A 15,459-nucleotide genomic window follows, 5' to 3' on the forward strand; every position below is an offset into this window, starting at 1 on the left:
ATTTATGCCACTCTTTCTACTTTACTGCCTCATTCCTTCAGCTGTAAGCTCTGCTAAGGCAAAATATTTTTTCATTGCTCTATAGACTGTTGTACCTAAAGCAGTTCATAGCAAACACTCAATAAACATGTGCCAAATGAATAAACAAATCAGATAAAATCTTCAAAATAATGTTAAGTATTTATGCTAATAGTGGACCTCCCTGTTTAGTTCTAGGAGAAGGCAATGGCACCCCACTCCAGTACTCTTGCCCGGAGAATCCCCTGGATGGAGGAGCCTGGTGGGCTGCGGTTCATGGGGTCACAAAGAGTCAGACATGACTGAAGTGACTAGCAGTTGTCTAGTTCTTAATTTGAATACTTTAGCAGTTAATAAGTTTGTTGTTAGTTTTTGGCAAATGGACACTGTTACACTTAGGTTTCTACTTCTATACCTGTTTTGCATAGAGTTTTATTAGGAATGGTTGTTGATTTTCACACACTGCTTCTTTGGGGGTACCTATTGATACAATCTTATGGGTTTTCTCCCTTAAGTTATTGATATAGTAAATTATGTTGATAAAATTAGTAAAAAGTATTAAAGTCCATGGTCTATATAAGGAAAAAGATAAAATCTTAAAGATCAGGAAATGACTATGGAAAGGTAAACCATATTTCTAGAAGGAAAAATTCAACATAGAAATGTCAATCCTCGATGGCTGTGTGGGTCGCCATGGGGACGGGGCTGTTCCCCGGGGAGGCTGTGATGGGTTGACAGGTGCGTGACAGTGGGAGCTGCTCTTGGCACAAGCATGTATGGCAAAGGCAAGAGTAATAGCAGTGCCGTCCTGTCCGACAGTCAGGCTTGGGAGAAGTTAGCACTCTACGTATATGAGTATGTGCTCCAAGTAGGAGCCCAGAAATCAGCCCAAATATTTTTATCAGAGATAAGTTGGGAAAAGAACATCACCTTGGGGGAGCCACCAGGATTCTTACATTCTTGGTGGTGTGTGTTTTGGGATCTCTGCTGTGCAGCTGATGGGAGACACGTGAACATTCAAGTGAAGCAAAAGACTTCCATGACTGCAGTACTGCAGCAGCTCCCAGGCCAGTGCTAGGAAACATTCCCCTGGGAGATGGCATGCCCAGTAGGCCCTATACCACCAGAGTTCTTTCAGCCTTTTATGTCACCTCCGTACCCTGGTGGTCCAAGGCTACCATTGAGGATACCTAACCAGGCACTTGGAGGTGTCCCAGGAAGTCAGCCATAGTTCCCAGTGGAACGGACCCAACTCGACAACAAGGTCATCCAAATATGGGTAGGCCATGCGGAGAATGACTCCTCCAAAAGGAATGGTGCCCTTAGGACCACAGAACTATGGAGGTGCAATAAGACCCCCACTGAATGCTTTAGGTGGCCCCAGAATGCCTGAAATGAACATGGGCCCAGGTGGTGGTAGACCTTGGCCAAACCCAACAAATGCCAATTCAATACCATACTCCTCAGCATCTCCTGGGAATTATGTAGGTCCTCCTGGAGGTGGAGGGCCACCAGAAATACCCATCATGCCTAGTCCAGCAGATTCAACCAACTCTGGAGACAGCATGTATACTTTAATGAATGCAGTACCTCCGGGACCTAACAGGCCTAATTTTCCAATGGCCCCCGGGTCAGATGGTCCTATGGGTGGATTAGGAGGAATGGAGTCACATCACATGAATGACTCTTTAGGCTCAGGAGATATGGACAGTATTTCCAAGAATTCTCCCAGTAATATGAGCCTGAGTAATCAGCCGGGCATGCCAACGGATGATGGCGAAATGGGGGGACATTTCTTAAATCCTTTTCAGAGTGAGAGCTACTCCCCTAGCATGACAATGAATGTGTGATCCATTACCAAGCCTCCTCATGGAAACCACAGTGAGTCAGCCCTGCACAGAACTACTATAGAAGAAAATTATTCATCACAGTGTACAGTTAAACAAAGGAATCTAAGTCACACCAAACCAACCTTTTTATTTTCTGCTCTCTCCCCTATTTTGTGAAGAAAGCGGGTCCAAACGTGATTCGAATAACTGTACGGAGCGGAACATTAGAAGTGCCCTCAACTGAACTTCAAATGATTATCTGTGTATGTATGATTACCTCAGGGAAAGAGAATGTATTGTATGTGTGTATGTTATATGGACACATGCATATACATACATTGACCCACAGGACATTGTAAAATACTATCACATGACATCTTGAGTAGAAATGAGTAGGTACTTTTATTCTGTCCTTTTTTTTCATGTTTACATTTCAATTATTAAAAGTTGCTCCTGCCCCTCTCTGAACTACTTTGTGCTGTGTATATCACTGCTTTATATAAGTTATTTTTTAAGGTGAACTCAGATGTTATGGTTTTGTAAATGTCTGCAATCATGGATAGGAAGAAAATCACTTATTTGAGAGCTTTCACTTAAAAAAAAAAAAAAAGAAATGTCAATCCTCAAATGAGTAAGTGTTTTCCATTGAGAAGCTCCATGGGGGGTTGTGGTCAGAATGGCAGAGTAGGAAGACCCTGAGCTTACCTCCTCCCACCAGCATATCAAAATTGCAGTATTTACAGAGTGACTATCCATGAAAATGACCGCAGGAGTAGAAAGAAAAGATCATTTACAGTTAAAAATATAAGGAAGGGACTGTAATGAGACAAGTAGAAGAGGTGGAGATAGGGTATAGTAGAGACCCATGCACACAGGTGGGCAACCCACAAATAGGAGCATAATTATAATTGCAGGGGTTTTCCCCAAGAAACAAGAGATACAGTCCTCACACCAGACTCCCCAAGCCAGAGGGTCCTGCATTAGGAAGATAAGCCCCCAGAACGTTTTGAAGTCCAGCAGCACTTGCTTTTGGGAGAGTCAGAGGGCTGTAGGAAAGAGATGTCCCCCCTCTTAAAAAAATATTTCTTTATTTCTTTGGCTGTGTTGGGTCTTAGCTGCAGCACACGGGACTTCCCTGTATTGTGTGGGACTTTTACGGCAGCGCGTGGACTTTCTAGTTGCGGCACAGGGCTGCGGCACAGGGCTGCGGCACAGGGCTGCGGCACAGGGCTGCGGCACACGGCTGCGGCACAGGGCTGCGGCACAGGGCTGCGGCACACGGCTGCGGCACAGGGCTGCGGCACAGGGCTCCAGAGCGCGTGGGCTCAGCAGCTGGGTGCACAGGCTTCGTTGCACTGCAACATGTGGGATCTTAGTTCCCCAACCAGGGATTGAACCTGCGTCTCCTGCATTGCAAGGCAGATTCTTAAACATTGGAATACTAGGGAAGTCCTGAGATTCCACTCTTAAAAGGCACATATAAAATCTCATATGCTCTGAGATCTAGGGTAGAAGCAGGGATTTGAGAGTCAGACTCACTTGCTGATCTCAGAGAGCTTCCCAAAGAGGCAGGAGGCAACTGAAGCTCACCCTGGGGGACATAGATGCTGGCAGCAGCTGTTTTGGGAGTGCATCCACCATGAAGACATTGCTGTTGGCAAGAACCCCCTTCGAATCCTCCCTCTAGCTTGTTAGTGCCAGCCCTGCCCACCAGCCTGTTGGCACCAGTCCTGGGATTCCCATGCTAAGCAGTTAGTCAAGTGGGGACAAAGCCCCACCTACCATCAGGCTGGTTTTCCTAAGACTGCCTGAGACCTAGTCCCACATACCAGAGGGCTCAGGACCCAGACCTGCCCACTAGTGCACCAGCACTAGCCTTGGGACCTCAATCCCCCACAGCCAGCCATTAGACCTAGCCCTGCCAGCCAGTAGGCTGGCACCAGTCCTAGGACCTGGCCTCACCCACTAATAAGCCATAACCAGCTCCAGGTTACCCCGGACCCTACAGCCAGCTAAGTCAGGAGTTGGCCCTTCCCACCAGCAGGCCAACAGCAGTCCCTGGACCTTCCTTCAGGCAACAGTTCTGCCAATCAGCAGGCTGACACTAGCTCTGAGACCTCTGACCCCATAGCCAGTCACTCCAGAACCTGGTTCCATTCACCTGTGGACTGGCAATAGGACTTGGGTTCCCCTGGACATGTAGCCAGTTGCAGCCAGGATCAGGCCCAAACCATCAGTGGCTGGCAACCTCCATACAAGGCAGGGCCTAGAAATCAACCAGACCAAGGACCAGCCCTGTCTAATAGCACACCCACAGTCAACCAGACACAACAGAAGGACCCATGCTGCACACAGAGGGCACCCCTAGAGCATACACCTCTGGTGATCAAGGGGAGAGCACTGCAGGGCCCCATTCCTACATAAGGCTACTTCTCTATGATCGGAAAACACAAACAACCTACCACAGAGAAATAAAATCAGCAAGTTAGGCAAAATGAGGCAAAATGGAAGACGTTTCAAACAAAGGAACAAGATGAAAAGCCAGAAGAACAAAGTGGAGACAAGCAATCTATCCAACAAAGAGCTTAAGGTAATGTTCATAATAATTCCTCAAAGAACTCAGAAGAATGGATAAACAGAGTGAGAAGTTATGTTTTTAACAGAGTTAAAAAATATAAAGAAGCAGAGATGAAGAATACAATAAATGAAACAAAAGATTACACCAAAAGGAATCAACAGTAGATTAAATGATACAGAGGAATGGATCAGCAAAATAGAAGGATAAAGCAGTGGAAATCACTCAAGCTGAACGGAAAAAAAAGAAAAAAGAATTTTAAAAAATGAGGGCAGGAGATTTCCCTGGTGGCCAAGTAGTTAAGAATCCACGTTCCAATGCAAGGGACATGGTTCCATTCCCTGGTTGGGGAACTAAGATCTCACATGCTGCCAAGCAACTAAGCCTGGATGTTGCAACTCCTGAGCCCATGTGCTCTGAAGCTCACAGACACAACTAGGGAGAAACCTCCATGCTTCAGTGAAGAGCCCATGTGCTGAAGCTAAGACCTGACATGGCCAAAGTAAATCCTAAAAAATGAGGACAGTTTAAGAGACCTCTGGGAAAACATAAAACATATAAATATTCATATTATAGGGGTCTAAGAAGAGAGAGAGAGAGAGAGAGAAAGGTACAGATAAACATATCTGAAGACGTAACAGCTGAAAACTTCCCTAACTTGGGAAAAGAAACAGACATCCCGGTCCAGGAGGAAAGTTCCAAACAAGATCAACCCAAAGACAATCACACCAAGATAAAATAGCCAAACTTTAGAGAAGGAATATTAAGAACAGCAAATGAAAAGCAACAAGCTATATACAAAGGAACTCCCATAAGACTATCAGCTGACTTCTATGCAGGCCAGAAGGGAGGGGCATGATATAATTAAAGTGATGAAAGGGAAAAACCTACACCCAGGAATACAGGAATACACCCAACAAAGCTTTCATTCAGATTTGAAGGACAGATTGAGTTTTACAGATAAGCAAAAGCTAAAAGAGTTTAGCACTATGAAATAGCTTTACAAATTTGTTAAAGGGTAGTTACAAGATTCAAAATTAATATACAGAAATCTGCTGCATACACCAACATGAACTATCAGAAAGTGAAATTAAGAATACAATCTCATTCACAATCACATCAAAAAGAATAAAATACCTGGGACTAACTCTAACTAAGGAAGTAAAGCTGTATTTTGTCACCGTGCTTATTTAATTTATATGCAGAGTATATCATGCAAAATGCCAGGCTGGAAGACTCACAAGCTGGAATCAAGATTTCCAGGAGCAATATCAACAACCTCAGATATGCAGATGATGCCACTCTAACGGCAGAAAGCGAAGAACTAAACAGCCTCCTGATGAAGGTGAAAGAGGAGAGTGAAAACATTGGCTTGAAACTCTACATTCAAAAACTAAGATCATGGCATCTGGTCCCATCACCTCATGGCAAATAGCTGGGGAAACAATGGAAACAGTGACAGACTTTATTTTCTTGGGCTCCAAAATCACTGTGAATGGTGACTGCACCCATGAAATTAAAAGATGCTTGCTCCTTGAAGAAAAGCTATGACAAACCTAGACAGTATATTAAAAAGCAGAGACATCCCTGTGTGGACAAATGTCCATCTAGTCAAAGCTATGGTTTTTCTACTAGTCATGTATGGATGTGAGAACAGGACCATGAAGAGGGCTGAGTGAGGAAGAATTGATGCTTTTGAACTGTGGTGTTGGAGAAGGCTCTTGAGAGTCCCCTGGACAGCAAGGAGATCAAACCAGTCAATCCTAAAGGAAATCAACTCCGAATATCCATTGGAAGGACTGAGGCTGAAGCTGAATCTCCAACGCTTTGGCCACCTGAAATGAAGAACCGATTCACTGGAAAACACAGATGCTGGGAAAGACTGAAGCCAGGAGGAGAAGGGGACAGCAGAGGATGAGATGATTGGATGGCATCATTGACTCAATGAACATGAGTTTGAGCAAGCTCTGGGAGATGGTGAAGGACAGGTAAGCCTGCTGCAGTCCATAGGGTCACAGAGTTGGACATGACTGAGTGACTGAACAACAACAACAATTTTTTGGGAATTCTCTAGTGGTCCAGTGGTTAGGACTCCATGCTTTCAGTGCTGACGGCCTGGGTTCAATCCTTTGTTGGGGAACTAAGATCCCACAGGCTGTGTGATGCAGCCAAAAGAAAAAAAGAATATATATATCAACACTTTTCATCAGCATAATTGAAACTAAAATAACAAAGACATTTTTACTATCAGATTGGCAAAAAGTGAAACTGATAATATCCAATGGTTTTGAGGGTGTGGGGAAATTGGGACAGATTTTAATTACACAATCATACACTACTTATGAGAGTCAAAGTTTGGTACAATCTTTCTTAATTGGCTTGGCTGTTACAACAAAATACCACAGACTGGGTGGCTTAAACAATATAAATTTATCTGCTTACAGTTTTGGTGGCTGGAAGTACAAGGCCAAGGTGCCAGCAAGGTTGATTTTTGGTGACATCTGTGTTCCTGGATTACAGATGGCTGCCTTCTTGCTGTGCCCTTACATGGCCTTTGTGCAAGCGGAGAGAGAGAGATCTCTGGTGTCTCTCTTCTTGTGCAGACACCGGTCTTACAGGATTAGGACCCTATCCTTATGACCTCATTTAACCTTAATTATCTCTGTGCCTTGTCTCCAAGATAGGGTTCAGACCTTCAATATGTGAATCAGGGTGGCTGTGAGGAGAAGCAAAATTCAGGTCATAACACAGTCTTTTTTGGGGGGACTTCTCCACCAAGCATGCATGTGGAATCTTAGTTCCCCAACCGGGGATCGAACCCATGCCCCCTGAGGTAGAAGCCTGGGGTCTTAACCACTGGACCACCAGGGATGTTATAGAGAATTGCAGATATATATATGTGTGTGTGTGTGTGTATACATATTTTTTAATAATTTTATTTATTTCTGGCTGTGCTGAGTCTTCACTGCTGCTCAGGCTTTTCTCTAGTTGCGGCGAGTGGAGGCTACTCTCTAGCTGCGGTCCTTGGGCTTCTCACTGTGGTGGCTTCTCTTATTACAGAGTATGGGCTGGAGGGTGTGCAGGCTTCAGTAGCTGCAGCTCCTGGGCTCTAGAGCACAAGTTCAAGAGTTGTGGTGCACGGATTTAGTTGTTTAGCAGCATGTGGGATCTTCTCAGACCAGGGATTGAAGCCGTGTCTCCTACAATGGCAGGTGGGTTCTTTACCGCTGAGTCATCATGGAAGCCCCATTTTAAATAATTTTTAATATGTCTAAGTTTCTAAAGATTTATTAAAAAAAATCTTTGGCCATGCCACACAGCATGTGGGATCTTAGTTTCCCCACCAGGGATCAAACGTGCATCCCCTGCAATGGAAGCATTGAGTCTTAACCGCTGGACCCCCAGAGAAGTTCCCATAACATAGTATTTTTGAAAAGCATCTGCCAACATCTATTAAAATTAAAAATGTGCTTATTCATCATAGCCAACAGGTAGAAATAACCCAAACGCCATCAGTAGATGAATGAGTAAGTAAAATGTGGTATAGATCTTCTGTAAGATGTTAGTTGGTGATGGACAGGGAGGCCTGACGTGCTGCGGTTCATGGGGTTGCAAAGAGTTGGACATGACTGAGCGACTGAACTGAACTGAACTGAAGATCTTACACAAAAACCCAAATGAACGTTTTGGCCAACCCAATACATACAACAGGATATTATTTTTCCTTAAAAAAGAATGAAATCCTGACAAACAAACTGAATAAACCCTGAAGATACTATACTAAACAAAATAAGTCAGACAGAAAATGACAAATATTGTGTGGTGCCACTTACTGTGAAGTATCTAGAGCAGGTAAACTCATAGAGATTTAAAGTGGAACAGGGCTTACCAGGGACTGGGGTAAGAGGGAAGGGGTAGATATTATTTAATAGGCATACAGTTTCTGTTTGGGATGAAGAATAAATTCTAGAAATGAACAATGATGCTAGGTGTACAATGTTGTGAAGATACTTAATGCCATTGAACTGTACACTTAGAATGGCTTAAATAATAAATTTCATGTTATGTGTACAATAAAAAACTCAAAACAATTTTAAACATATGCACCAATTTATACAATGGAATACCACACAGTAAAATAAACAAACAAAAACAATCATACCATTATATACAACAACACGCATGAATCTCAGAGACAAAGTGTTGAGTGGAAGAAGCCAAACATAAAAGAGTGCATACTGCATTATTCTGTTTATCTGAAGTTCAAGAGCAGACAGAATTTCTATGTTAATAGAAGTCAGAATAATGGTTTTCTTTGCTGAGGAGGATTATTGATGAGGAAGGAGGAAGGAACATAATAAGAGTTTTCTGGGGGAAAGATTTATATCTAGATATGAATGGCAGTCACATGGATATATATGCACATAAATGTTATTTGAGCTGTGCATCTAGAATTTCTACACTATAGATAAACCGATAAAGATGTAAAAAAACCCCACGTCTCTTTGATTTAGAAATAAAAATTTTGGGAATCTAGCCTACCGAAACAAAAGCATCGCTATGTAATAATAAAAGTTTGTACATCATAAAAACAAATCACAAGATTCTGGGACAATGATGATTACACAGTTTTTGAATCTCACTGAATTCTCTCATAAAAATAGAACAACTAGGCAGCAAAGCCAAAATCCCATTAACAATGACAAACTGACGGGACCGCAGCCCCACGACATCCAAAAACAAGTGGGTGGGGACAAACCACTAAAAGTTAAAAGACCAGTGTGGTGTCAGCACTTGTGTGGGAGAGACACTGGGGCCTCTGACACATCTGAGAATACCAGACCCCCAAACAGCCAACAGACATTCACGGGAAAGCAGAACAGGGTAATTTGAAAACAGCAGTTCAAGCAGAGCAGGGCTTTGCCCAGTGATGAAGGTGAAGAATGCAAGGAGTCCGTGGTGAGGTCTGAGGGGGCTGGAGTAGCCTCAGTCCCAGGAGCTCTCTGACTGAGCAGGAAGGCTCCTTCTGGGACAGGGCTCCACACTGAGGAGAGAATGACGCAAGCAGAATAAAAATCAATTAAAACAGGACGATAGAGCCAGATGAAGAGAAGGAAGGTCTAAGTAAAAGTGAAGAGAAAGCTAGGAAATCTCAGAGAACAGGTCATGTTTTTTGAAACATTACCCAAAATCAACAGCAGAGGGAGCTCTGTGACGTTAGAAAAGCCATCCTGAACCATACCTCTTCAAGTTCAGGAAAAGGAATATTTCCAAAAGAAAAGAGAAACAAGAAAGGATAGAGGGCAATTCCCACACAAAGTTATTATAAAAATAAAGAGAATAAGAAGCAGAATAACATCCTTACTGTCAATGAAAGTACATCAGGCAGACATGTCCACAGGCAGAACAAACTATAATACGCTATTTCAAAACGAGCTGAAAGATATTGTGAAAATAATGTAGGAAATGAAAGAACAATAGAAATCAGAATTTGAAAAATGCAGCTATTAGGTGACTAAACATAGGAAAGAACTGAAAATAAAAGAAAAATCTTTTCAGAAATGAAGACTAAATTAAAAGGAATATAAGACTAAGTGTAAAAAAAAAGACTAAGTATATATAATAAGTAGTGTCTTAAGAGAAATAGAAGGTAAAATTTTTTAATTAAAATAATGAAGAGATACAGGGAATACATACTAAAAGCTAAAAATCGAGAAAAAGACAACTACATATTGAAATAACATACCACATATGTAAGATTATCGATTTAGAATAACCACTGTTGTCATGTTCTGGTAAAATTACTGAGATTTAAGGAAAAAAGTATTTCATTATCCAAGCTATCTACATAGGGGGGAAAATTATATTGTCATTAGACTGTTTGACAGGAACAATTTATGTCAGAAGAATTCCCTGGTGACCCAGTAGTAAAGAATATGACTGCCAATGCAGGAGATTCAGGTCAATCCCTGGGTTAGGAAGGTCCCTTAGAGAAGGAAATGGCTACCTACTCCAGTATTCTTGCCTGGAAAGTCCATGGACAGAGGAGCCTAGTGGGCTATAATCCATGGGGTTGCAAAAAGACTTATCAACTAAACAATGACAACTGAGATGCACTCAAGGGGGAAAAATGTGGGCTAAGGGTTTTATATCCAGCAAAACTGACTTGGAAGTTTGAAGGGCACACACAACTGTTACCAGTGATAACTAAGAGAATGTATATTCCATCAGCCCTCCCTGAAGAATCTAGAAAAAAGTTTTACAAACAAAATGATTACAGCAACATCAACAGAAGGACTGGTGGTAAGATATATATATGTGTGTATATATAAGACTTACAGAACCAGGAATCAATATATGTTTATTTTCTTTTCCCCAAACCCTTCCTTTAGTGAACAATTCAGTCCAAAGCCATTAGGCAGGACCAAGCAGAGTAGGCAACTGTGTGAAGCAGAGAATGGTGCAGAGCCACAGTGACGCAGCGTGAGATGTGAGGAAGACATCTCGGTAGGGAGGTGGCAGTGATGGGGAACTGACACAGGCTGTTGGAGCCACAGTGGGATAGAGGCTGTGCACTTGGAGAGACGGATCAGTATGGTACCCTGAATGGGGTCCAGAGAAAATCTTCATGATGGATGGTCCAGTAGGCTGTTGGAGCCAGAGCAGAGTGAGGAGGGCAATGGTGAAGGGATGCAGATGTTGACAGTGATGGAAGATTGGTTATGCATAAAATTTACATACAGAGAGAGGATAACTGGAGCTAGATGTCTCATTTTCAGAAAAGGAAATTACAAATATGGAAAGGGAGGAGGTTAGAATATGCTGAGCAGTGCTGGATTGAAATTGGAGATACTGGTATAAACCTGTATAGATAGTTTTCAGTTCAGTTCACTTCAGTTGCTCAGTTGTGTCCGACTCTTTGTGACCCCATGGACTGCAGCAGGCCAGGCTTCCCTGTCCATCACCAACTCCCGGAGCCTATTCAAACTCATGTCCATCAAGTTGGTAATGCCATCCAATCATCTCATCCTCTGTCGTCCCCTTCTTCTCCCACCTTCAATCTTTCCCAGCATCAGGGTCTTTTCAAATGAGTCAGTTCTTCGCATCAAGTGGCCAAAGTATTGGAGTTTCACCTTCAGCATCAGTCCTTCCAATGAACATTCAGAACTGATTTTCTTTAGGATGGACTGGTTGGATCTCCTTGCAGCCCAAGGGACTCTCAAGAGTCTTCTCCAACACCACAGTTGAAAAGCATCAATTCTTCAGTGCTCAGCTTTTTTTATAGTCCAACTCTCACATCCATACATGACTACTGGAAAAACCATAGCCTTGACTAGATGGACCTTTGTTGGCAAAGCAATGTCTCTGCTTTTTAATATGCTGTCTAGGTTAGTCATAACTTTTCTTCCAAGGAGCAAGTATCTTTTAATTTCATGGCTGCAGACACCATCTGTAGTGATTCTGGAACCCCGCAAAATAAAGTCTGTCACTGTTTCCAGTTTTCCCATCTATTTGCCATGAAGTGATGGGACCAGATGCCATGATCTTAGTTTTCTGAATGTTGAGCTTTAAGCCAACTTTTCCACTCTCCTCTTTCACTTTCTTCAAGAGGCTCTTTAGTTCTTCTTCACTTTCTGCCATAAGTGTGGTGTCATCTGCATATCTGAGGTTATCGATATTTCTCCTGGCAATCCTGATTCCAGCTTGTGCTTCATCCAGCCTGGCATTTTGCATGATGTAGTCTGCATGTAAGTTAAATAATCAGGGTGACAATATACAGCCTTGATGTACTCCTTTCCTGATTTGGAACCAGTCTGTTGGTCCATGTCCTGTTCTAACTGTTGCTTCTTGACCTGCATACAGATTTCTCAGGAGGCAAGTCAGGTGGTTTGGTATTCCCATCTATTGAAGAATTTTCTACACTTTGCTGTGATCCACATAGTCAAAGGCTTTGGCATACTCAATAAAGCAGTAGAGGTTTTTCTGGAACTCTCTTGCTTTATTGATGATCCAACGGATGTTGGCAATTTGATCTCTGGTTTCTCTGCCTTTTCTAATTCCAGCTTGAACATCTGGAAGTTCACGGTTCATGTATTGTTGAAGCCTGGTTTGGAGAATTTTGAGCATTACTTTGCTATCATGTGAGATGAGTGCAATTGTGCAGTAGTCTGAACATTCTTTGGCATTGCCTTTCTTTGGGATTGGAATGAAAACTGACCCTTTTCCAGTCCTGTGGCCACTGCTGAGTTTTCCAAATTTGTTGGCATAGTGAGTGCAGCACTTTCACAGCATCATCTTTCAAGATTTGAAATAGCTCAATGGGAATTCCATCACATCCACTAGCTTTGTTCATAGTGATGCTTCCTAAGGCCCACTTGACTTTGCATTCCTATATGTCTGGTTCTAGGTAAGTGATCACACCATCGTGGTTAACTGGGTCATGAAGATCTTTTTTGTATAGTTCTTCTGTATATTGTTGCCACCTCTTCTTAACATCTTCTGCTTCTGTTAGGTCCAAACCATTTCTGTTTTTTATTGTGTCCATCTTTGCATGAAATGTTCCCTTGGTATCTCTAATTTTCTTGAAGTTTATATATAGTTTTCAGTATATATATTGGTAGATAGATAGATACAAAAGTAAATATGATGTAAATGTATGTGCACAGCTCTGTCCATTAAGTAGTCTTGGGGACAGCAAAATCTCAGTAATGAACTCACTACAAACCAAATCTGGTCTCTAAATACCAAGGTCAAGAATTTCAGTGGTGGTCCAGTGGTTAGAACTCTGTGCTCTCACTGCCGAGGGCCCAGGTTCTATTCCTTGTAGGGGAACTAAAATCCCACAAACTGTGTAGCCAAAAAACAAACAAACCTGTCCCAAAACAAACAAACAAACAAAAAGAGAAATAAATATCAGTCTCCACTAAAAGGAATCAAGGTCCTTTGGAAAAATGACTGATCCAGGGCTGGTGCAGAGAAAGTATGAGCCTGGAATATCTTGTTTTGCCAAAAAGTAAGGATGTGATCAAATAATGATGTGTGTGTTGGTTGCTCAGTCATGTCCGACTCTTTGTGACCCCATGGACAGTAGCCTGCCAGGCTCCTCTATCCATGGAAATCTCCAAACAAAAATATTGGAGTGGGTAGCCCTTCCTTTCTCCAAGGCATCTTCCCAACTAAGGGATCGAACCCAGTCTCCCACATTGAGGCAGATTGTTTACCATCTGAGCCTCCAGGGAAGTCCAAATAATGACAGGATATGTTAAAAGGATCTAGAAGCCAGTATTTTTAAATTAAAAGGCTCTTGCTGGCCAAATCTGAAATAATTTGAGCATCAGAATGAATGTTTAAATCTATGAATTCATAAAAATATAATTTAAAAAGCTAACTGGTCACATTTAGATAATGATAGGGGCAAATCATTTTAAAAGTCATTAAAGAGAAAAAAATAAAGCATTTATGTGACCTTTCTTAGATAAGTTTAACACTGATTAACCAAAAAGTAGATGAGAAATGTCTCTTTATAGAAACATTCAAGCTAATGAATGAAAACAAAGTTATAGAATTAGAATATCATTATTGTGCAACACCAAATGAATTAACTGAAAAGGAGCAATTGATAATATCACAATAAAGAGAGACAACTAGACACAATGGGCTTCCTGATTAAAAAACACACCACCACTTACAGTCTTGCCAAAGGCATCAAATATGAATGTAAAGAGACATCTGGATTGAGCTGTCCATGTGCAAGCACTGAAGAGGACTGAAGAACATGTCAAAATACTCTATTAGCATGCAATCAGTAAAACCCAGGCTGTGGGCAGAAAGCAGGGTACACAGCTCAAACATTCTGTGGTCTTCAGCAGATACACTGTCATGAAAAGAAAGGGCTAGAGGAGGAAGTATGTAGATTAAGAAACTCAAAACACATCTAAGTCAAATAAACAGGAAATCCAAAGTATAGTGTCCAGGGAAGCACACTTGGATGATGAAAGTATAAAGAAATCCAAGGGGATAATTATCACAAAATTCAAGAGAATGGCTATTTTCAGGAGAGGGAGACAACTGTGATCAGAACTGGGCTAGCTGGAGAAGTTCCATTTCTTGATTTAGATGGTAGTTTTAAGGGTGCTGGCCTTAAAATAATTCATTAAGTCATATATTTATTTATGTGTGTTTTATTTTTCAGTTTTACAAAGGTTAAAAAAACAACAACACATCATGGCCTTCTGATTACAGATGTGGTAGGCTGATAACGGGTTTCCCAAGATATATCCACAGCCTAATCTCTGGAGCCTGTGAATATTTCCTTTTCTGCAAAATAAGGAAAAAGAGCTTTTATGTGGAAAAAGGGATTTTCCCTGCAGATGTGATTAAACTAAGGATCTTTAAATGGAGAAACTATAATGGATGATCTGGGTGGGTCCTACACGTAATGACAAGTGTCCTTATAAGAGAAGAGCAGAGGAGGGTCTCATAGAGGAGGTTCCTGAGCAGCAGAAGTAAGAGGAAGATGGAGAGAGATTAGAGTGACAGGACAAGGAACACCACGTAAGTAATGCCAGCAGCCACCAGAGGCAAGGAATGAATGCTCCTCCAGATCCTCCAGAGGGAGTGTTGCTTTGATGTTGCTTGGCTTTCAGACTCTGGCCTCTAGAACTGTGAGAGAAAAAATTCTGTTGTTCTAAGCCACTAAGGTTGGCTAAAGCATCCACGGAAAACCTATACATCAAGTAAGTTGTAGGGCATGGCTGGTCAGTATTCCTCCTACAATAAGAAGCTAGAAAGGTTATAAAAACCATATTTTCTTTTTTAAAGGAAACAAGGACATGTCAAAGGAATGAAGACTAAACCAAGTTAAATTGCAATGACAAGAGAATCTTTCCGAAGTGAGCTGAGCACAGGCTAGAGCTAAGGCCTAACTTAGGTAGAATGTCTCTGTTTGGGGAAGAGAAATCACTGAAGATTTTGATGGTCATGCAACATTGGAGCGACAAGTGAAAACTTAAGGGGCCTCAGATGATGCCTAGTTTT

At 41.9% G+C, this 15,459-nt stretch overlaps 1 pseudogene; it reads left to right on the top strand.

The window, feature by feature from the left end:
* The first annotated feature begins 790 nt into the window (after nt 1-790).
* Nucleotides 791-1,894, top strand: LOC110125368 (single-stranded DNA-binding protein 2-like; annotated as a pseudogene).
* Nucleotides 1,895-15,459: the final 13,565 nt, after the last annotated feature.

This window comes from Odocoileus virginianus, chromosome 5, assembly GCF_023699985.2.
Source record: "Odocoileus virginianus isolate 20LAN1187 ecotype Illinois chromosome 5, Ovbor_1.2, whole genome shotgun sequence".
Taxonomy (NCBI): Eukaryota; Metazoa; Chordata; class Mammalia; order Artiodactyla; family Cervidae; genus Odocoileus; species Odocoileus virginianus.